At 53.4% G+C, this 23,690-nt stretch overlaps 1 long non-coding RNA gene across 1 annotated transcript; it reads left to right on the top strand.

Moving 5' to 3' along the window:
* Positions 1–8,476: 8,476 nt before the first annotated feature.
* On the top strand, positions 8,477–17,189 carry LOC132251332 (uncharacterized). Its single transcript, XR_009463313.1, has 4 exons — positions 8,477–10,074; positions 10,216–10,450; positions 11,102–11,242; positions 16,887–17,189. It is a non-coding gene; the product is annotated as an uncharacterized LOC132251332 (long non-coding RNA).
* The last annotated feature ends 6,501 nt before the right edge of the window (positions 17,190–23,690 follow it).

Here is a 23,690-nt window from a genome sequence, read left to right as displayed (position 1 = left end):
CAATCTCTGTAAAGATGCAATAACAAACTAAATTCATAATAACAACTTAAAATCAATACATTAAAACATACAATAAAACGACTGCTATATTTATGCTAAACATTATTGATTTATGCTAAAACTTAATTAAAACAAAATTAGATTAAAATAAAACAAATGTAAATTAGCTCACAAACAAATAAACCACAGCTGGTGCAACAAGAGGTGTCTCCTCTCCATGTCTTGGGCTCCAGGGTTTCATAGATGTTAGGGCTGGAAGGGACCTCAAAGATCATCAAGGCCAGCCCCCATCCCAGGGCCAGGAAGTCAGCTTGGGTCAAAGGACCCCAGCAAGATAAGCATCCAAGTGCTTCTTGAATAAGTCCAGAGTAGGTGCCTGCACCACATCTGGGGGGAGTCTATTCCAGGTCTTGGGGGCTTGGACAATAAAGAATTTTTTCCTTATGTCCAGCCTAAAATGGTCTTGTAGGAGGTCTTGTGACCGTTGGTCCTTGTTTTTCCTTGGGGTGCTCTGGTGAGCAGACATTCTCCCACATCCTGATGAACACCCCTTGTGTACTTATAGGTAGCCACCAGGTCCCTGCTTAGCCTGTGCTTTTCCAGACTGAAGAGTCCCCTGGCTCTCAGCCTCTCTTCATACAGCCTATTCTCTTTCCCTTTGATCATGCGCGTGGCTCTCCTCTGGACTCTCTCGAGCTTCTCAACATCTTCCTTGAATTGCGGAGCCCAGAACTGGATGCAGTACTCCAGCTGCGGCCTTACCAAGGCTGGGTACAGTGGGAGGATTACAATCCTGAGATTTGACGTGAGAAGCATCTGTAGATACAAGCCAGGGTTTTGTTTGCTTTACCAGCTGCGACGTCGCATTGGTGGCTCACGTTCATCTTGTGGTCAATCATGACCCCCGAGTCTCTTTCAGCCATGGTGCTAGCAAGTGTAGCACTGCTGAGCCTATAAGTATGCTGCGGGTTCCCCCCCGAGATGAAGTACCTTGCATTTATTAGTATTGAATGTCATCAGGTTTGTGTCCACCCACTTACTAAATTTTTCCAAGTCAGCCTGGATCGCTAGCCTGTCCTCAGGTGTGCACGCTAGGCCTCAAAGTTTAGTGTCATCGGTGATCTTAGGCAGTGCGCTTCTGACACCAATGTCCACATCGTTGACAAAGGTGTTGAAGAGAACCGGGCCAAGGACAGAGCCTTGGGGGAGGCCCCTGGTTACGGCGTGCCATAATGACTTGCTGGTATCTCCTGCTACTCTCTGGGTCTGACCTCGGAGCCAATTTCCCAGCCATCAGACTGTGGTGTAGTCGAGGCCACAGTTGGCCAAATTTTCCAACAGGAGGTCATGGGACACCAGATCAAAGGCTTTTTTAAAGTTCAGGTATATGACATTCATCTCTTCTCCCTTGTCCAGGTGATACGTCACCTGGTCATAGAAGGAGATGAGACTGGTTAAGGAAGACCTACCCGTGACAAACCCGTGCTGGCTGTACCTCAGGATGGGGCCCCAGAGCTAAAGAATTGCAGTGAATCCTCCCCTGGAGCCTGACACCACCAGGCCTGAGGCTGGGGGTTTCCTCCACGTGTCCCTATCTGGACCCTGGGGAGGTTGTTCCCCGGGCTGAAGCTGGCAGCTGCCTTGGTGTGTCTGGCTCATGGCTGCTGCTGTGGCTGTCAGTGCAGTGCCAGGGAGTTAGTGTGCAGGGCTGTGCAGGGGCCGTCCCGAGTGCAGGGCCCAGGTTCTGGGAAGTGTGTGCGACTGTAGGAGTGTTACTGTGAGGGAAGGTGGCAGCTGCTGAATCTGTGCTGGCAGTCAGTCGGTGAGTGCAGGGGTTTAGTCCAGAGGATGCTGATATCCTAACAGAGAAATGAACCTGGCTTTAGCAAATGGACCCTTCCCCTACGTTCCCCTGCCCCCAGTGCAGGAAACACTCACCCAGAGGGGCTGCCAGAGGTGACAGCAAAACTAGCACCCGTGTCGTGGTCATTGTCATGGTCACTGTGACTGATGCCTGGTGCCTCCAGCAGGCAGGAAGGGGCAGGTCTGGGGAGACGCTGAGGCCCTGAGGGCCAGGGTGCTGTTTAAGGAGGAACCCTCCAGGCATTACGCAGGAAATTGTTTCCACCATTTACCTGCACTTGTTTTATAAGGGCCTTTATGCAGGTCTCACTGGACACAGCATGGATTTGTCCGTTGATTAAGAGGAACCTGAGGAAGCAGATAAAGGTCTAGAGTTGGTTTTTCAATCTGTTTATGGGTCAGTACTGACATCTGTACTGTTTAAATGCTGCAGCAGGACCCGTCCCAGCAGCACCAGATAGGGAGGCCACATCGGAGGCGGGTCGATGCTGAGCTTTGCTCCAGCCTGCTGTTCCCAGGGGTTTGGGCTGGGCTGCGCTCTGGCTCCAGGGAACCACTGTGTGTTTCCATCCCCATTCACTGCCCCTGATGTGCCACGAGCACACAGGGCAATGAGCAGAGAGGGCCTGAGGCTCTGGCACCAGGGGCTACTGGACAACCAGGACCAGGGCTGATCAGGGTGTTGCCCAGATGGGTATTAGGGCTCCAGGCAGGTCGTGCTGACAGATGAGGGGTGTCCCTTGTCCAGTACAGGAAGAGCTGACCAGGGTCCCCCACAGCATGGCAGGAGCCTGCTGGCTTAAGAAGCAGAGAGGTTCAGGGCGTTGTTGGTGGCCTGGTGCCAGAAACTCCCCAAGCTTGGGTTTTGGCGTGAGTCTCCCCATGCGGCTGAGCTCCCAGACAGCCCCTTCTTGGGCAGTGTTGTGTGGCCATAAGGCAGCACCACCGCCCCTGCCTCCCCACCGGGGATTGTTGTCTGAGCCCCTGGGATCCCTGGAAACACACCCTGCCAGCTGCTGGCCTTGGCAGAAGCCTTTTTCTTGCAGGTTGGTGTTCCCCCTCCACTAGCATTGACTCAGGGGCTTGGGCTTGTTGGAGGGATGGGGCAGGAGGAGGAAGGTGTGGGAACTGCATTTCTGGAGCAGCTGCTCGATGCACCTGGAGCATCACCAGACAGACCGGAGGAGAGAGGCATGCCATGGAAAGAAAGAGGCAGCTGATTGTAAAGGTGAGGCAGAGAAGAACCGACTGTCAGTTGGCTGGGAAGGAAGGGAGACAGCGTTGAGTCGAGGGAAACGGGATAAATAATCACCGACAAGAATAGTCTCCTGGAGTCAGCGTGACATTGAGAAAGCGACAGTCAGCGGAGGAGGGACGGCGGAGTTGCACAGTGACAAGTAAAACTTTTCTTAACTCCTTCATTTGGGAAATCGGTTCAGGCTGAAGTATCATTGTAAAGGAGAAACCTAAAATAAAATACAACAAAACCAACAGCTTTTAGAGCACTTAAAGGGAAACGCACCTTGTTTTGGGACACTCCTGTTTTAGGAAAAAAGACAGAATCACATTTGAGTTTACACTGCTTGAGTTTTTTTGAAGGTTATAGATTATAAGGGACATAACACTTACCTCTACTGCAGAAGGCATTAATCAGTAGATTGGGAAACAGGCTTCTGTCAGTTCAGCCAACTCAGGTGATGCTGAGACCTAAGAATCAATTTAGAAAAATTAGATACACACCTAATAAAAGATCTTCAGCACAAAGAACACCTGGTGAGTTTTTATTTTCTGGTGAATAAAAAAAAAATCCTTTGTATTAGAAAGGTCAAAACCTCATTAGGATAGACCAGTACTCCATCACTCAGTGGTGTTTAAGTTACATCCCCCCAGCCGAGCACATTTACAAAAAGAAGTTGGAGGCAAGACTCCGGGTCACCACTGAAAGAAAGAAATGAGGAATGATCTGGTAATTCGAGTCCTAATATACTCAACTGTGATTTATATATGACAAGAGATTAGAGTGAATACTCCACAAACCCTCACACTGTTCAGGAAAAACTGGAGTGGGAGAGGAGAACCTGAGTACTTCCTCTCAACCATTTTGGAAATGTTTGGTGAATGCAATTGCAGGAAAGACGAGTGTTTTGAATTGAGGAGTATAGTGCTGGTGGCCCTTTGGGCAGGCAGGGCCAGGCTGTGAGGAGGAGCCCCACTGCCATACCCATCCATGCTGACAGGGCCCCAAATGCTCTGTGGTGAAGCCTTCTTGAGACTTGTACTGCTTGATAACCTCTGTCTTGTCAAATGCCCAGCGAAGCTCTCAGGCCTTTCCTGTCTGCAATGTTGTCAGTTCAAATATAACAACCCTCAGATGGCCAAGGATGACCCTGTTAGTTTCTCTCCATGTGTGTGAGGTTTTCAGGTGGCAACTTCCTTGTCTGGCCTGTTGTAATTTTGCTATGTTAAGAAGTACAGGCTTCCCCTTTTTGTGCAGCCCCTGCTCTGCTCTGTGTCACTGTGTCACTGGCACAGTAATACGTGGCGGTGTCTGCGGCTGTCAGAGAGCGCAGCTGCAGGGAGAACTGGTTCTTGGAGTTGTCCTTGGAAATGGTGATGCGGCTCTTGAGGGATGGGTTGTAGCCTGTGCTATCACTGCTTCCATATATGAACCCCATCCACTCCAGCCCTTTCCCAGGAGGCTGCCGGATCCAGTGCCAACCGTAACTACTGATGGAGGAACCTGTGACAGTGCAGGTGAGGGTGAGGGTCTCTGCAGGCTTCACCACCCCTGGGCCAGACTCAACCAGCTGCACAGCAGAGAGCACACCTAAAGAAAAGAGAAAGTAGGTGAAAAAGCAGGTGCAGGGAGGAAGCCCCAGTGCTCTGGCTTCCCACCACCCTTCCCCACAACCTACATGGGAGAGAAGAGAGAAGAAAGAGGAAGAGAAATAAGGAGCTCATTTCTGTTGCCCTGTAACAAGGGGGACTCCCAGAAGGCAAGAAGGGGCCGGGCATGGACTGAGGCTTCACAGCCCAGAAGCTGTATTTAAGCAGGAGCCCCTGGCCAGGGATTTGCATGCAGGTGCCAGGAGGGTGTGAGCAGCCCTGGGCTGGGAGTGCTCAGCACAGGGCCCTCCTCTCTCTGCACAGGGCTCTGAGTCTCTGCACATAAGAAGGGGGTGGGATGAGCACAGACAGAGGGGAAGGGCCGGTGCTTGGATCCATGGCTGAACCAGGCTGTGGGCAGGGCTCTGGCTTCAGTTCCCTGCTCTTCTCCCCCCTCCTGATGACAGGGCACGAGTATCTCAGGGGCCCTTGATCCTCAGCCTTTGTCCTTTTGGGCCTTCTCTCCTTAGTTGGGATAAGACATCCCCATTTGCCCGGTGGACAGGAGAGGATGGCACCTGGCAGGGATGAGGCCAGATCCCAGCAGGTCATGTTGGGTTCCCGTGTGTCAGTAACCTGAGTTAGGGTATGGGTCCTGGGTTTTGTAGGGATTTGGGCACCAGCGATGTTCCCTGAGGTGCCCGTGTTAGCTGGGGGAGCCTGAGGGTCTTGGGGCTGAGGCCCCGAGTCCTGAGGTTTGTCCCTGATAGTCAGCCCCCTCTGGGCTTCACCGACCCCTGAGACCTGCTCAGAGCCCCACCTTGCCCTGCTCCTGGTCTGCCCTGGGGGCACCAGCTCCCCTCACTCCTGCCCCCCTGCAGCTACCTGCTTGTTGCCAGCTCGGGTCTTCAGAGGGCTGGGCTGGGAGTGGAGGAGAGGTCCCCCCACCCTGGTCCTGCTTCATGTCATGGTGCCCCAGGCTCCTGCTTGCTCCTGGCTAGCCTGGCAGCTCAGGGCCTGAACCCCAATATGACACCTCCGCTTGGGACTGGAGTGGGTCTCAGTTATCGCTTATGATGGCAGTCATGAATATTATGCAGATTTAGTCTGTACACAACATGGAGGAAACATGGCAAAGTTCCCCACACACGTCTGAAGGAAGAGACATGCCCAAGAGCTGAGTTTGCTCTGTGGGCATTGTTCATTGGAAATCGGGGCTGGGGCTGGAAGGGGTGCAGTGTTTCTTGGGAGAAGGGTATGATGCAGCGCTGGTATAAGCATCACCCCTTTCCCAGGAGTGTCAGCGGCACAGGCCTCCCTAGGGATCGGAAAGCAGCAGCACAGAGAGGTGAGATGAAGTGATATGGCCACGGCCTCCCAAGCTGAAGGCGCAGAGTGTGCCGGTCTCTGGACTCGTGGGCCAGTGCTTGGCAATGACAGACAAGTCTCTGAGTGGCCCCTGTGGCCCCCAGGGCAGGTGTCATGCAGACAAAAGCAGACGGTTGTTTCTGTGTTGAGTGGTTTTCTACCCGAAAGCATCTCTAACTGGCAGGTGGGTTTTGGCTGCAGCCACAAGGCAGGTGAGCTCTGCCTTGGGTTCCTCTTCCCCTTCCCCTGGGGTCTGATCCCCTCCCTTGCTGGATTAACTACACAGGTACTGAGAAGTTAAAGACACTGGTGACAACAGAAGTTTATCCATCCCATCCCAGTTTTCTTGTGCTGGGACAACTTCTCTATTGGGGTCCAGCTCGCCTTCTTGCCCTGGTCAGACCCCCAGCCTCTCTGCCCTCCCCCACACTCCCCAGACCCTGCTCTGCCCCATGTTTGTGTCCCCAGCCCTGCTTGGGTTTCCAGGCACTTGGATCTGCATCAAACCCCAGTGTCACTCCAGGCCAAGGCTGGGCCTCTGGGTGGGGGGGGGGCAACCCTCCCCCAACACTCAGCTCCTACTGGTGGGGGTGGTGCTGGGGCCAGGCTCAGGTCCCCCCACTGAAGGCCTGGTCCCAAATGCTCAGAGAGAGCAGCTGAGGGTGAGGGGATAACAGCTAGTATTTGTACGGGTGCCCATGGCCGTGTCTCTGTGCTCTGGCGCAGTAGTAGGTGCCGGTGTCTCTGGCATCCAGGCCTCTCAACTCCAAATACACCTCCTTCTTGGATGTGTCCTTGGAGCTGGTCAGGCGGGACTTCAGAGTGTCCTGGTAGCACTTGTCATCATCCCAGGAGAGGAGGCACAGCCATTGCAGACCTTTCCCTGGGGGCTGCCGGTTCAGCTCACAGCGTTCCCATCTTCAGTGAGGGAGAGCCCAGATCCAGGGAAGGTGATCTCAGGGGCCCTGAGGGTTTCCCCGGGGCTCCCCCAGGCTGGGTCAGCTGCACCAGGGAACAGGAACCTGAAGAAAACAGAGAGATGCCCCATCAGGGAGATGGCAGCAGGACCGGGGCAGGCTGAGACAGATGCTTAAGGCAATGGTCAGGAGGAAGGGGCACAGGAGCAAAGGGCCCATGTTCCCTGGGGGTTGGGAGGTGGGTGAAGGCCCAAATGCAGTGGTGTCACAAGGGGCTGGAGCTGGCCAAAGCTGCCTGAGGGAGAGAATGGCCCTTCATTTAAGGGAAGGTGGTGGGGGTTCACTTGCATACATAACCCTGAGGTCTTATCTGCTATGCAACCCCATGCAAATGAGATCTCTCTCCTGACCTGCTACAGGTGCTGGCACAGGACAGTCCTGGGTTGCAGAGGCAGGTGGGTGCTCATTGCTACACAGGGCTCTTTTTTTTTTTTTTTTTGCAGGGATGTGGGTGCCTAACTCCCCTAGGTCATTTGGAAGGTCCCTTCCAAGTACAGCCACAACAGAGTCCTTTATTTACAAGACAGGGCGAGTGGGAGTGTGGGAGGTGCGCCGCGTGGGTGACCACGTGTGATATTGTGAAGGCAGCCCAGCAGCTTTGGATGCTCCCTGAACCTGAAGGGGGATATTTATGTGACTTTTCAAGCCCTTGGCCTGACTTCCCTCATGAGGTCTTGGGAGGAAGAGGAGATCTCTGCGTACAGAACAGGGCTGCTGCTGGCCATGGGCTCTTCCCCCATCAGTGCCTGTGTGTGAGGGTGGGGCTGTGTGGGCATGGAGTGATGTGTCCCAGGGTGTGGGCATGGAGTGATCTCGGCATTGCAGATGCCCATAGTTTAGTGCAGCCAGAAGGGTTGGTGCAAAGGGACACCCCCGGGGGTCAGAGCTTTGCACAGCTGTGTCTGTTCAGGTGGCCATCCCAGTGCTGGGCTCAGGATTGCTGGTGTGCGCAACTTCTGGCCCCCTGCAGTACAGAGTTGAGGCTGCTGGTGCAGCTCGGGTTCCCATGAGCACCGGCAGGTTCTGGTCCCTGTGTCTCCTATGGTGACACCGAGCATGTTCTGTGTCTGCCTGCTCTTGGCTGCAAATGCAGCAGGTGCTTGGAGCAGCCCTGGAGAGTCTGAGTCTCCACTGATCTGCAAGACAGGGGAAGAGTGTGAGTGTGTGTGCATGCATGCATGCTTGTGTATGCAACACTTGTTTTTTCACTGCATTAGCAGACCCTGGGGTGTGTCCAGCACCAAGCAAGGACAGTGGCAGGTGCTCTTGGCTGGGGCCAGGCTTGAAGAAGGCAGGACAGAGTTGAACCGTATGGACTGAATGAATGAGAGGTTCCAAGGGTTCTGTAACCAAAAATGGACTTTTTTGGACACTGTGTAGGGACAGCAGGGAGAGGGAATGGGAGTTGCAGATCCCTGAAGCAGGGAACAAAAGGCCCCACTGGAGACTTCCCTGTCCCAGGAAGGGCTTATGAGTGATATAATGATCTCCCCACACTGAGATCAGCTTCCCCTGGACCAGCTGTCAGAAGAGGCCGGAGGGCTCCAGTAGGAAGCTGTTTGCTGCTCTGGGCAGGCTCCTGCCCTGCAGGCTGGAGAGGCAGGTGCCCAGCAGGGAGGGGAGAAGCAGCAGAGCAGAGGTGCTCTCGGTTGCAGACCTTTGCAGAAGCTGGGCTTGTGCTTGATTGGGGAAGGAGGAAATCTTGGTTCTGGGGCCTGAGGGCACAGTGGGGCAGGGAGAGGCCCAGGTCTGGCACATGGTTCCCAAGGCTTTGGGGAGTGACTCTGCCTGTTAATCTGGGAATGAGTCCTTCGGTAACCCAGGAAAGATGGGCGGTGGTGCCAGGCTGAGGGCCAATGCTGGCTGCATGGGGGCTACAGCCTGGAGCCCCTGGCACAGCCTGGTCCTGGGAGGCTGCTGCCCCTGTGCCCAGGGCAGCCACTGCCCTTGAAAGGTCCGGCAGGAAGGGGCCAGGACAGTGAGAGGATTTAGGATATTCTGTCTTACCCAAAGTCCCAGCTGCTCTCTCCTCCCAGACAGTGCCTTGGCTTGGTCCTGGGACATGTACGGAGCATCTCTTTTCCCTGCCTCAAGCTCTGGCTCCTGAATCCTTTTCTTTGTCCCTGTCCTAGAGAAAGCCAGTGACTATAGAAAATCCCCTTCCCCTCATGGCCCCTGTGCCCGTCAGCTTACCTTTAGCTCCCAGGGCTGTCCAAGGGGAGCAAGCAGGAAAGGAGGACCCACCTGCCCTGCCACCCACCATGGCTCTTACTGCCCCGCTGCTGCTGTCCTGCCTGAGCCCAGCCAGGAGGGGTGGTGGCAGCAGCTCTGTGTCGTTTCCCTTCCCTGCTGGGTGGGAGAAGGTGCAGAACCAGGGATTTGGGGGTGCCAGGGCAGGGCAGACCTGATCCAGGGTGCAGGGAGGTGGTGGCATTCATGTAACCAAAGATTTCTCCTGGGTTTTTCAAATTCTTGATGAAATACAGAAGCAGGAAAGAAGGTCCTGAACGATTGGTGCGGATGTGAGGGCCTAGCAGGACCTGAGGTGGTAGAGGAGAGATTCCCTCCTCTCTGGTGCCCACAAGCAGGGTTTCTTTGGAAGCCAAAGGAGCTGAGAGAAAGGGGAATGGGGGAGGAGAGCTGTGTGCTTCCCCTCAAGCCTTTTGGAAATGTCCTTGCAGCAGCGCATGTTTCAGAGCTTGGGTTCAGGCCCAGGCTTGAGATTCTGCTGTTTTGATTGGTGGAGTGCATCCACCAATCAGGAAGCAGCAAGAGCAATGAAGCCATGCCCCTGTCCAGAATGGAGGGTAGAAGAGGTGAACCGGACCTGATTGGAGACTGCAGCACTGTCCGGTCGGGAAGAGTTCAGGGTGGGAGCCGTGGAGAATATGAAAGGAGCTGCGCGCCCGGCAGAGGGAGATGGCGGAGAAGGGAGAAGAGCCGGGCGTAGAGCGGAGGAGAGCGGCTCGGCAGGTGAAGCCGGAGCCCAGGAGAGTCCCTGAGGATGTCCATCAGCAGGGAGCTGCAGACCGCCCCAGCAGTTAGGCTCTTGGTGTGCAGCACGGCACACGGTGTCTGGGCCCTGGGAGTTGCACGAGGTGGCTCGGGTCTGCACCTTTTGGTGCGTGGCCAGAGACATGGTGCACAGGCTGGTGTACAGAGCAGCATCTTTGTCATGCAGAAGCAGCTCAGTGCAGACGATGCTGCCCAGAGGGTCGAGGAGCAGACGGAGTACCGGTGCTGCACAAGGCTGCCCGGGCCTCCAACCCCTAGCACAAGGTGAAGCGCCCACTACACAGAGTGGTGAACGTGGCCCTAAGCCAGGCCGGTGGCAGCAGAGTTGGGCGCAGGAAAGCCTGGCAGGGAACCTTGCTCGACCTGCAGAATGGGAGGCAACCCTGCGGGCCTGTGGAGTGGTAAGTAACCCTGGAGAGAGGGTCCCCTCAGGAGAGGGACCCGCAGGGTTGTGAAGGGACACCATGTGGCCACTCCTGGGTGACAGCGGGGTCTTAGGAGTTTTGGGGGTCTGCCTCTCCTTTTCTTTCCCCCCCCCCCCGTCTCCTTTACTGTGGTGGTACCTTGGGAATGGGGCCCTGCCCTAGAGGGCACCTGCGTAGTCTAAGGATTCCTTCTTATATTTGTAGACTGTGCCTTAAAGTTTATGTAAATAAGTTGAAGTAATAGTTAGTATATTAACAAAGTTATAAGGTTGCTCCATCCATAACCTTTGTTCTGGGTTGATCTGTTATTCATTTGTATTTTTTAATAATAATTGGGTGTATATAAATGGTATGGGGTATATTGTTTTGTAAATTTGTACATATATAATTTATGTCCTTACCCTTTAATGATTTTATTGCAGTAATAAATTTGTATATAGTTCAGTAATTGATTGACTGGGACTGACACTATAGGGGACAACGGCAGCCACTGGGCTGCTGTGTCCCTCCACAGCACACTGCCCTGCCAATAATTCCCTCAATTGGAGAGGGGAATACAACCCCGTGTAGACCTGGGCTACACTTAGCTGAATATAATGCCAGCAGAAATGTTTCTTGGAAATTCAGGACTTGGACTATTGTGCTGCTCCCCCTTTGGGCAGGCTGGGCTGGACATGCCACAAGGGCCCAAGGGAATGAGAAGCCCCACTGCCACGGCCGTTCACAGCGATGAGGATCCCAAACACCCTATGATGGGGCTTCTGTGAGGTGTGTACTGTTTTATACCGAAGAAGTTCATTGCTGCTGCCCTCTAACACGGGAGACTCAGCAGGCAGCAAGGGGCTGGGTACAGACTGAGGCTCCTGGATACAGGATCTCTATTTAACCAGTAGCCCTGGCCAGGGATTTGCATGCTGCTCCCAGGAGGGTATAAGCAGCCCCAGGCTGGGAGCGCTCAGCACAGGGCCCTGCTCTCTGCATGGGGCTCAGTCTCTGGCACAGGGGAGACCCTGGGGTCAGCACACCAGACAGCAAGGGCTAGTAAACACTTGCCATTAAACTGGGCAAATGATGGAAATGGGGGAAAATGCAGCATACAAACTCTTCCTGTCCTCACATTCACAATTGGTCCTTTGTGGTTCATCCTTTATCGCCGTCTGTGCCAGTGGTGCTCAGCATTTTTGGCGTCTAGGCTGGATGGAGAGTTGCCCAGGGCAGGGGAGGTGGGCCCGATCCCTCTGCGTAGCACAGGGCAGTGGGCAAACTCACTCCAATCCTGCCACGTAAGGGTAGGGGTCTTGGCCCAGCCCCAAGCCACACCTGCAAGGGGTGGAGAGGGAGCATGGCTGACCCAGCTACTTATTTTTTTTCTTTCAAAACTAGTTATATATATCCGGTGGAGAGGGGTATGGCATGGACGTTTATAGGATTAACCCCTCTGAGGAGGGCAGTGGGTGGGGGTACGGGTATAGGGATATGTGTGTGTTCACATGATGGAAACTGTGTAATGGGTTTCTAATCGGCCTGCGCGAGTCGGCAGCGATCTACTCCTGCTTTGGATCCGGCTACTTCAAATGGCTGCGATCCGGTCTGATCCAGAGTTCCCCGCAAACCGCTGTGCAGATCTTCTTGAAACTTGGCAGGTTTTACGGCCTCAGTAAGATTTACCAGCCCTGCAGTTTTCACCCCACTGTGTTGTGACACGTAGACGTGCCAGGAGTTTTGCTTTCAAGAATTTGGGGTTATGTTACCCCCAAAACCCACCACTGATCTTCTTGAAGCCTGGCAGGCTTCATCCTTTCTGCAGAGTCTACCATTCCTGAAAGTTTCATCCAAATTGGACAAAAAACCCCAAAGTTATGGGTATTTTATTGTTTCCCCATTATACCCTAAGGCCGGATCTCCAAGGCGGCTCCGAAGCTCTTCGGGAAGCCGAACGAGGCAGCGCTTCAACCCTGATGTGCTGCTTCAGACCCTAAAGCATAGGAAGCTTCTCAAGATCCGAAGCTCTGTCTGAAGTCTCGCGCAGCCCCAGTTTTTAGTGTGCTTTGAGCTGCTGAGTGAACCACAAGGGTCACATGGCATAGTGTTGGAGGTGAAGATTATATATTTATATCGATATATACAGTACAGTCGTGTCATATGCGCATTTAACTGCTGTGACTGTCTCCAGAGTTGAGACAGGGCTCTGGAGAGACCAAGAGGACAACTTCCACCATCCTATGGGTAAATCCGACTCATCCTTCCATGCTGTGGTGGGAACTAGCCAGCTCAGAGCACAGCATGCCGTAAGGGGTTTAATGAGAGGCCTAACTGCAGTCAGCAGTTTATCAGTCCCAGATGCTCATGCAGGCTGGACCTGGGGTTGTGGTGTGGAAGGAGTTGGCTGCTTTGTGCAGGGTCTGGCCCTGAAGCTGAAAGAAGCTGTGGGAGGAGCACTGGGAGTGCCATTTCCCTAGACACCCAGACAGCCCCAGGCCTGAGGCTTGGAGTTGCTCTGCATGTCCCTCTGCGCCTGGGCATTTGTTCTCCTGGCTGGAGCTGGCAGCTTCCTTGGTGTGTGTGTATGGGCTGGTGGAAGGGGCTGGGGCTGTCAGTGCCGTACCCATGCAGTTTGTGTGCGGGGCTTGGGCGTGCACAAAATACTTTTGTCCCCGCCAGCACCGGCCCCCCCCTCCGTGCCCCCCCCAAATATGTAGGATCCCTGCCAAAGACTTGGAAACATCCAAAGGCCCAGGTGGGGCTGGTAGTAGGGTCACTTACGGTTCTTGACTCACTCACATTGGGACATGATTTGGCTTGGAACAAATAAATTGTGCTCCAAGGCAGCATTTATCCTCCAGGCCTTGGCTTCCCACTTGGAGAGCAGAGGCAGGGCCTCAGGTGCCCTGGTGGGTTTTTGTATGAGTATGGGCCTGGTTCTCATGGGGGACTTCAATCACCCCGACATCTGCTGGGCGGGTATTACAGCAGCATGAAAGCAATCCAGGAAGATTTTGGAGAGTATTGTGGACAACTTCCTGGTGCAAGTGCTGTAGCGGCCAACTCGGAGCCATGCTCTTCTTGACCTGCTGCTCACCATCAGGGAAGAATTGGTGGGGAATGTAATGAGGATGGCAACCTGGGCAGCAGTGACCACAAGGTGATTTGAGTTCAGGATCCTGAGAATCCCAGCGCACAAGCGCAGATGTGCCCACAGGCATGTGCCCCTGCCCTTGGTCTTGGACTCATGTCCAATGTATTGGAGAAGCCTTGACAATCCTGGCTGTGGTGAAGCGGTAGGCGAGGCACTTAGCAGGCATTGGGCACATAGGTTCCCGGTTCTTGAGCCTGGATCCTGTCCCTGGCCGAGGTGTGCACGTATGGGCTGGGAGGTGTGTGTCTAAGAGTTATAAGGATCCAGTGTCATGCTGGGCCCCAAAGGTCTCTAACGAGTCCCTAGGAAGATAGGCGTGCAAGGGAAGAAGGGAAATAGTTGGCAAAGACCTGGGACAATCATCAGAAGTGTGCATCAGAAACAGGGCTAAGGAAGCAGGGGACAGTCCAGATGGCTTGGGCTGATGTGACCAAAGAAAGCAGGGAACGACATTTCCATTTCCAAGCAGACCCTGCAAGGGGGCGGAGAAGAGACGCAGTGAATGCATGAAAGGCATGAGGGGTGTGTGACATGTGAGGGACTGGAATAAAACATGCTATGGTCAAGGCACCCAAGGGGTGAAGGCGCTGCAGACTCACCCATACAAACCCAGGCAGAGATGAGGCCTGTGGGATCTCCTCGTTGATGCCTTAGAAGACCTGCAGATCCCCGAGGAGGACTTTGTGAATCCCTGGCTGCAAGGGGACGCTCTGCCCCCAGGATTATGTAAGACCTGGGCAAGGCTTTCTGGTGTCCTTTCGGTTTACTATGTTACATTTTAAGTCAGGCTAATTGTGTGTGTGTTGTCACTGTGTCTTGTTGGGCTGTGTCTTAGTGTAGGCAAAGCTTTTTTGTTGTGCTTGAAATTGCTAATGTCCGTGCTCAATAAATGCTGTCTTCAGAGAATGAGGTATTCTTGTTCAAGCATTTCTGAATTCAGTCCACTACCCAACGTGTAACATTAAATCTGGTAAGAGTGCAAGGTGCTCTTCTGTGGTTGTTTGGGCATCAATGGCCATAATTATTTTCTGTGACGTGCAATGGAAAACAGACTATATTCTGTGGGGCATGCGGTGCCCTGGCTGAGGTGTCCCACACCCCGGGACAGCCGTGCAGTTTTTGTGGGGAACGTGGTAAGCAGTGCAGAGGGATGCGAATGTCCCGTGTGCTGTCAGCTGGTCCCTGCCCAGCCCCAGAGGCAGGGAATTGTCTCTGCAGCGGCAACTGGGTAGGGGGAGAGACAGAGGCTTCCCCATCAGGATGCTTGGCTGAGAATAGCTCCTTCCCCTGAAGAATGAGACTCTCTTTGCCCTGATGCTTTGCGTGTTCAGCCCCACAGGCAGTGCTGACCCTTCCTGACCTACCTGGGTCTGGGCAAGCAGTGCCAGGGCCCCCTTCCCACCCTGGACTGGATTTGCCCACATCTTCCACATGTCTGTGATCAGCTCAGCCCCAGGGCCATCCCTGGGGGTGCGATTCGGGGTGACCGCCCCAGGCCCTGTGCTTTGGGCCCCCTGCAGAGCTGGATGGAGCAGCTGTGGCGTGGAGCAGTGACTCCATGTCTACTCGCTCACTACCCACCGCTGTCCCTCCCCACAGCCTCCGATGTCAATGGCGGCAGCAGCTTCTTCAGGTCCGGGATCCCACATGGGCTGATTGGATGAAGGTTGAACAGCGACAGCTTGACGCTAACTAAGGGCGACTGGCTGCGAGGAACTCCCCACCGGGAAGAAGCTGAGGAGATGGGCACCGGGGCCAGGCGGCAGCGACAAGAACGGACAGCTGAGAAAAGAACGTCACCCAGGGAGGGCAGCAGAGGAGCGAGAGACTTGGGCCGAGAGTGAGAAGGACGCCAGGTGCCGAGGGCAGGAGCCGCGCTTGCCACGCTATGGCAGACAGGGTACCCGCAGGTGAGACCAGGTTCGTACTTAGCGCAGCAGTCGCCCACATGGCAGAGAGTCCGGGTATCGAGACGGGGCCAGCCAGGAAGAGATGAGAGAAGGTCAAAGGCAGGGTGAGTTAACTCCAAGCCACCTGTTAGACCCACAGGATTGTGTTACTTTGTGTTGAATCTGTATCCAGTATCTGGTGGGGAAGAGGAAATAAATGACACAGCTGATGAAGATAAGCACCCTGTGGCCATCTGTTCTCTTCTTCCTTCGGGATTAATTTTTTATTTTTCTCCAATCAAAGGTGTGCCAGGAGAGCACTCGAACAAGACAGGGAGTGGCTCGAACCCCATAACATATATAGCAATAAATAAATATTTTTGCAAAAAAAAAATCTGTGGCTGAAGGCACAAGCCTGGACATGACCCATGGCCAGAGGTTTCCTGCTTCAGGGTGGGCTGGTGTGGAGCATGCTGTTGCCCTGGGAAACAATTTGTGACAGGCCTGAGATGTGTCCTTGTCCTCCTGGACTGTATGACCTCTGCTGACCATTGAGCTGTCTACCGGGGCAGGTGGCACGTGAAGGATCTGCCTTGGAAGCAGAGGCTCAGGCCCCTAAATCTTGGTGGACTCCTGTGGCCCATGAGCTCCTGAAAACCTTGCCTCATGGGACTTGACCTTGGGACTTGCTCCTTCCATCCTGCAGGTATTACTGCAAAGTGTGAGCTTGGCCTGGGCCTCCCAGTGTGACGGGCTGAGGAGCCCTCCCTTGCCTTGCTGCCTCATGAACACCAATGTACAAATGAGCGGAGGTCCCAGGAACTGCAGGGTTGGAGCGGGGGAGCCTGATCTGGGGGGTGATCTGGGCTGAGCCGTGGGTCCTTGCAAGAGGTGGGTTTTCCCCACTGCTGTTCCCAGGAAGAAGCATGCTGAGGAGGCCCCAAAATGCTCTTTGATGAAGTCTCCTTGGGACTTATACTGCTTGCTAACATCTATCTGTCAAATGCCCAGCGGAGCTCTCAGACCTATGCTTTCTGGAAATGTATAGGTCCAAAGCTAAAAAAACCTCAGATGGCCACAGCTGATCCTGTTGGAGTTTCCCTGCATGCGTGTGAGGTTTTCAGGTGGAAATTTCCTTGTCTCAGGCTTTTTTAACTTTGCTACATTAAGAAGAACAGGCTTCCCCTTTTTGTGCAGCCCCTGCTCTGCTCTGTGTCACTGTGTCACTGGCACAGTAATACGTGGCGGTGTCTGCGGCTGTCAGAGAGCGCAGCTGCAGGGAGAACTGGCTCTTGGAGTTGTCCTTGGAAATGGTGATGCGGCTCTTGAGGGACGGGTTGTAGCTTGTGCTATCACTGCTTCCATATATGTACCCCATCCACTCCAGCCCTTTCCCAGGAGGCTGCCAGATCCAGTTCCAATAGACGCTACCGCTGATGGAGTAGCCTGTGACAGTGCAGGTCAGGGTGAGGGTCTCTGCAGGCTTCACCACCCCTGGGCCAGACTCAACCAGCTGCACAGCAGAGAGCACACCTAAAGAAAAGAGAAAGGTGAAGAAGCAGGTCCAGGGAGGAAGCCCCAGCGCTCTGGCTTCCCACCACCCTTCCCCACAACCTACATGGGAGAGAAGAGAGAAGGAAGAGGAAGAGAAATAAGGAGCTCATTTCTGTTGCCCTATAACAAGGGGGACTCCCAGCAGGCAGGAGGGGGCTGGGCATGGACTGAGGCTCCACAGCCCAGAGGCTGTATTTAACTTGGAGCCCCTGGTCAGAGATTTGCATGCAGGTCCCAGGAGGGTATAAGCAGGCCTGGGCTGGGAGTGCTCAGCACAGGGCCCTCCTCTCTCTGCACAGGGCTCTGAGTCTCTGGCACAGAAGAAGATGCTGGGATCAGCACAGGGGAGGGGCCGGTCCTTGGATCCACGGCTGGGCCAGGCTGTGGACAGGGGCTGTGGGTTCAGTCCCCCACACCTCTCCACTCCCTGGATGACATGGCATGAGTATCTCAGGGGCCCTTGATTCTCAGCCTTGGTCCCTCTGGGCCTTCTCTGCTCAGTTGGGATAAGACTTCCCCGTCTGCCTGGTGGACAGGAGATGATGGCACCTGGCAGGGATGAGGGCAGGTCCCAGCAGGTCATGTTGGGTGCCCGTGTGTCAGTAACCTGAATTAGGGTATGGGTACTTGGGTCTGTAGGGGTCTGGACACCAGAAAAGTCCCCTGAGGTTGCAGCACTAGCTGGGGGAGCCTGGGGGCCTGAGGGTCTCATGGCTGAGGCCCCCAGTCCTGGGGCTGGTCCCTGGTAGTCAGTCCCCTATGGGATGCACAGGTCCCTGAGACCTAATAAGATCCCCTCCTTGACCCTGGTGCCCAGCTGGTAATGAGAGCTGTCTCCTCTCTATGTCTTGGGCTCCAGGTTGGGAGCCCCAGAGCTGAAGAATTGCAGTGAAGTCTCCACTGGAGCCCAGCACCCCCCAGTCCTGAGGCTAGGGTTTTCATTCTTGTGTCCCTATGTGGACCCTGGGGTTTATTTCCCCTGGCTGCAGCTGCCTTGATGTGTCTGGCTCATGAGTGGTGTGGTGGGTATCAGTGCAGTGCCCAGGGATTTGTGTGCAGGATTGTACAGAGCCCACCGTGACTGCATGTTATACATATATAAAAAAAGAAGGTTGTGGGTTCTGGAGAGTGGGTGTGACTAGCAGTGTTGTAGAGAGACTGTGAAGGAAGGTGGCAGCTGATGAATCTGTGCTGGAAGTCAGTAGGTGAGTGCAGGGGTTCAGGGCAGAGGATGCTGACATCCTAATGGAGAAATGAACATGGCTTTAGCTAATAGCCCCTGCTCCTGCATCCCCCTGCCCCCGGTGCAGAAAACACTCACTCAGGGGGGCTTCCAGCAGGAAAACCAAAACCAGCACCAGTGTCATGGTCATTGTGACGGATGCCCGGTATCCCCAGCAGGCAGGAGGGGGCAGGTCTGGGGATACACTGAGGCTCCAAGACCCCAGTTGCTGTTTAAGGAGGAACTTTCAAGGCATTAAGCAAGAAATAGGGTACATCATTTACCTGTGCTTGTTTTATATGGATCCTTTGCAAGTCTCACTGAACATAAAGTGGATCTGTCTATTGATTAGCAGGAACCTGGTGGGGGGGGCAGATGAAACCCTAGAGCGGGTTTGGAACTTGTTTATGGGTCAGGGGTTGTCAAGGTGAATCTCTTCAAAGCTTTGGCCAGTCCCTCCCAGGGAACAGCCTTTTCCTTGGTATGGTCTTGTGATTGCCTTGCTCTGAGCCTTGCACCCTTGGGGTGCCTGGTTTTATTTCAGTGGTTCCTGCTCTGGAGTAGGAGTTCATAGATTCATAGATTGTAGAGTTGGAAGGGACCCTGAAGGATCGTTGTGTCCGACCCCCTGTCCCAGGCAGGAAAGAAGACCGAGGTCAGACAGCCCCAGCCAGGTGCCTATCTAGCCTCCTCTTGAAGACTGCCAAGTTAGGTGACAGCACCACCTCTCTTGGCAGCCCATTCCAGATTTTGGCCACCCTTATTGTGAAAAAAAATCTTCCTAATGTCTAACCTGAATCTACTCTCCACTAGTTTGTACCCATTATTCCTAGTTACTCCCAGGGGTGCCCTAGTAAATAGCACATCTCCAACTCTCCGTGGAGCACCAATTGCACTGGCTTCCAAAGGGGCTTGTGCCCCTAAGTCCTTGTGCCCCTAAGTCCTTCAGGGAAGTTTGGCATCCTCCTTTTAGCCGGCAAATTGTATCTGTGGGAGAAATGAGGAATCCAACCCCGAGGAGAGGCCCATTAGGAAAAGGAAGATTCTCAGGGCAGTCAGCATGGTGCTGCACTGGGAGCTGAATCCTTGGGTCCAGGCTCAGAGCTGGAATTCAGGCATGGGCTGGGGATCTTGTTGTATGAGTTTCAATAGGATGTGAGAGTGGCTAGCTTTGTATATTGTGGGTGGGTTTGAAATAAAGGGGTCCGAACTCAGAGAGGACAGCAGGGAGGCTGTGAGGTGTGGAGCTGTTGGCGCCAGAGAGGGACCTCATGGAGAAGATAAGAGACCAAAGCAGCAGGAAAGGGGAATGGGATTGACCAGAGTGGGAAGGGGTCTCCCCTCCCAGTCAAAAAGTCCAGAAGTCCATGAAAATCAGCCGTTTAATTTTTTTGAATAACTATACAATTGATTTTTTTTTTTTTTTAACTGAGCATGAAACGGAATTACAGATGCTATTCACAGCATTTTCAAATCTTGATGAAGAAAAAAACTAAAAGAAAATCTTTGGATTTTCCTTTCCAGCTATGTTTGAGCAAAATTACTCCAAACACAGGTACCATTTCTGTACTTCAGCAATGGTGAGAAGAAAGCCAGAGCAGCTTGAACAATGAATGCCAGCTTCATAGGTCCCATTTGGAGTAAAACTGGGTAGTGGAATCCTTTAGCTGCAGCTTTTTCAGAAAACCTCTTGTTTTTTATTGTCATTGTTGTTATAATTGTTTCTGCTGTTATTTTTAAGCCGAGTGTCGGACTGTCATTTGCATTAACAATTCACTTTCCATAAAAGAGAGAGGAAAAAATCCTGAAGTCCTGGACTGTAGAATGACTATCCTGTGACTGAGGCGTGCATCTGCGTGTGTGCATGTGTGATATTCAAAACTTTCAGTGGTGTGACAGGGGATGACATGTTCAACTTATGCTGATGTTCAAAGGCCTATCATACAGTACAGTAGACCAAGGGTGGTTTTGCCTGCAAATGTCCAGCAACAAAAACAGCATTGGCTCAAATGCACCTCTTCCCCAATTAAGGGAAAAGTAGATGGGGCAGGGGCAGGAGAGAGAGGTAGCTTCTCTATTATTTTAATTCTAGTCCTCAGTTTAATTTGTTTGTGCGTGTTCATTGCCCTCAGCTGTATCCATCGTCTTATCAGCAGAGGTCGAGTCTGAGTTCCAGGCGCTGCTGATTCAGGCTTAGGGATCCAAATCCCAAGGAGTGTTCTTTGGACCTTAAGAAATTGCAAATAGGCAGTGGAGTCCTTTCTTCTAGGTCAGCGCTCCTCAGGGTGGCCAAGGGCTCTAGTGTGAGCAGGAGACCTGGCTTCTTCCACTGGGGGTTTTTGAATGGCTCTGGATATGGTTTGTCTCACTGTGATACGAGCACAGTAATACACAGCCGTGTCTTCGGTCCTCAGGTTACTTAGCTGGAGGTAGGCTGTACTGACAGAGGTGTCCCTGGTGATGGTGAATCGGCCCTGGAATGCCTGGCCATAGATAACGCTACCAGCAGAAGGATTGATATCTCCTATCCACTCCAAGTCTTTCTCTGGAGGCTGCCTCACCCAGTCTAGGTTGTTGTTGGTGAATGTGTAGCCAGAGGTTTTGCAGGTTAGCTTTACTGACTCTCCAGGTTTCCTGACTTCTGCTCCAGACTGGGTCAGCTGGATCTGGGAGCTGACGCCTGCACAGAAAAGAAGCACAAGAGACTGATAACCCATTCACCTCTGCCTGCTCTCTCCTCTTTCCAGGCATACCCAGGTCTTTTTGTTTTTCCTCCTCCATGGGACCATCTGAATCCTGCACAGGAACCCCATGACGGTAGAAGTTGTATTACCCTTCTCTTTTCCCTGGGGTGGGAACCGTGTATCCTATCCAGGGCATTGCAAATATCCAAATGGGGTGTCTGTCCGAAGTCTCCAACGCTTACCTGAGCAAGCAACCAACAGCCACAGGAGATTAAGCCCTGTCATTTCAGGTTAATTAAAAGCCCCTGTGGGCTGCAGCAACTCTGGACCGTTTTCCTCTGAAAGATGCTTTTCAGAGGGTATCGGCAGCAACCCTTTATCAGGAAGGGGCCCTGCCTCATTTGCATGTAGTCCCTGCTAAGTCATTTGAATAAAATCACACCTCTCCAGTTTTTCCTCATAAAGGACATAACCCTACAGAGGCACTGGATCTCTGCAGTGCAGGCAGGCCCCAATTTGGGAGAGCACAAATTGCCATGGGGATGACCTGTGAATTTAAGGATCATAATTTGTCCCTCTTCTCTCTGGCTGGGTTTCCAGAGGAGCCCAAGGGAGCTGGCAACCCCATTGCAACTCCAGTGCCAGAGGTCCCAAGACCCTCACTCTGAGACTCCTTTGCCCTGGCCCTGCACTGGCAGATGGGTGGCAGAGATACTGTTTCTCTTCCCCACCATCTGCACGCTCAGGCGATGTGGGCTAGCTCCCAGACACGGGCTTTCCAGGGATTTTGGCCCAGGGCTGAAGGGGGATTCAGGGCACAATGTACAGACCTGAATGTGGAGCTGTAACAACACAAGGCTTGAGAAGGGGCATCAGGCAGGGGCTGGTCCCTGTGGGGCTATGTGGGGCCAAGGGTGCAGGACGGCATCCATGGAGCCCAGCAACGGCTGTGTAGTCACTGCTCTAATACACACCTGGTCCTCAAGAGGCCTGGTGCTATTCACTAAGGCTGTGTGGCAGAAATGCCACCATCTGTGTCTCCCTCCAGAAACCTGTCCCAGTCAGCTTGGGACACTGGGGTCAAAGTCCTAAGGGAGGGAGGATTTTCCTCCCTGCCTATGTGACAAAAGCCTGGTGCCGAGGGGGTGGCCCCTCTGGTCACCTGAGTGGGGGGAGGAAAAACCCCCTGCTCATCTGCCCAGGTAACCAGTGATGCTTTTTAAATTGGTTGGCTAGGTGCCAACACTGTTGGCTTCTGTTGGACTGGGCTGCCGAGGTCAGAAAGGCGATATAAGAGCCTGGTCCAAGGAGAAGGGGGAGATAAGCCATTTTACCAGCATGGCCCAAGCATCAGGACACAGGGAGAGAGTCTGATCCATCTGAAATGCTCTCTCTCTGGAAATCTCTGAGCCAGATCTGTACCATCTTCTGAGTGATACTTGTAAGTGTTTCTAGAGAGTTAGTCAGCTCACAGTGATGCATTTGCGTATCAAACGGCTACTTCAGCCAGACTGGTTTGCTCGATGGTAATCCCTTGATAGTGCTCTGCCTCTTACCCTAGTCTAACCCTACCCTTCGTAACCAATAAAGTTCTCCTTTGTGACTGGTGTAGGACACTTATTGAGGGGTGGGTTTAATTATGCCTAGGAGGCCCCTTAGATCTGCGGACTAAGGGAGACTATCCTTTTTGGCCCCGGACTTGGGGAGGAGCTCCAAGTGTTTGTATTGGGTCGAGTACCCGTAGGACTATTAGGCCTGTGTTTCCCCGAGGACACAGAACCTAAAAGGTCCCCTCTCGGGGTGGTGGCAGCATGTTATCCCCAGACTCTGTGGCGGGGCTCGAAAGGGGGTCTGCCAGGGCTTAGGCGCCCCTGGGGAGACACGCGGAGTCCGGTTTGCTGCTCAGGCCTCCTCTAACCGGTGCTTTAGCAAAGCCTTTGTATGAGCAGCATCTATTGATCAGTGTTCTGAAGGTGGCTGCAGGAGTCTGGCTTTGGGCAGTGAAGATGTGCTGAGGTATGTCTTAGCTAGTGGCTTGTGCTGTGGCTGTCAGTGCAGTGCCCATAGGGGGTGGGGGTGTGTAGGGGCTGGTCTGGTTGTAGGTCATGGGGTCTACAGTCTCTATGGGTATGCAGTGCCCTGAGATTGATGTCTGAAGGCTCCTGGCATTGGCTCTGGAGACCATCCCCTCCCAATTCTTTCCCAGGTGGGTTGACATGACAAGGCCTGAGCTCAGGAAACTCTCCCCAGAGTTGGAATTGGAGACGGGCACTATCCTGGGGCCTGGGATAAGAGAAGGGCCAGGTCTGTCAGGGATACAATTGATGATTTGTAGACCCTGGGCTGTGGGAGAAGTCAACCCCCTGGCTGCCTAAATCCCTCAAGTTCCTGTAGAAAACACCAATGGCCCAAGGTGGTTAACCCTTTGGAGTCCAGTCCTTTGCAGCTGCATAAAGCCCTGGCCCCTGGGTGTCTGGAGGCCCCACTAAGTAGCTCAGGCTTCCCCAGGAATTTTGCTTTCTACCTTCAAGTTAGAGGGTATTGCTGAAGCTGCCTTTGAGTGCTGGGGAATGGGGCATCTCCCAGAGCAGTGTCCAGGGCTGGGGAACCCCATCCTGCCCTATGTGCATGTGCACGCAGCAGGAGGGTGGGGATCATTTAGGGTTGCGCTCATTTATTAGGAGTAAGTATGTTTCTGGGGTCTCTGTAATTCTATCCATGTGCTGCTTGT

The sequence above is a fragment of the Alligator mississippiensis genome, chromosome 7 (genome assembly GCF_030867095.1).
Source record: "Alligator mississippiensis isolate rAllMis1 chromosome 7, rAllMis1, whole genome shotgun sequence".
NCBI classification, from domain to species: Eukaryota; Metazoa; Chordata; order Crocodylia; family Alligatoridae; genus Alligator; species Alligator mississippiensis.
The sequence above is the reverse complement of the archived record's forward strand: the minus strand, read 5'-3'. Positions and strand labels throughout refer to the sequence as shown.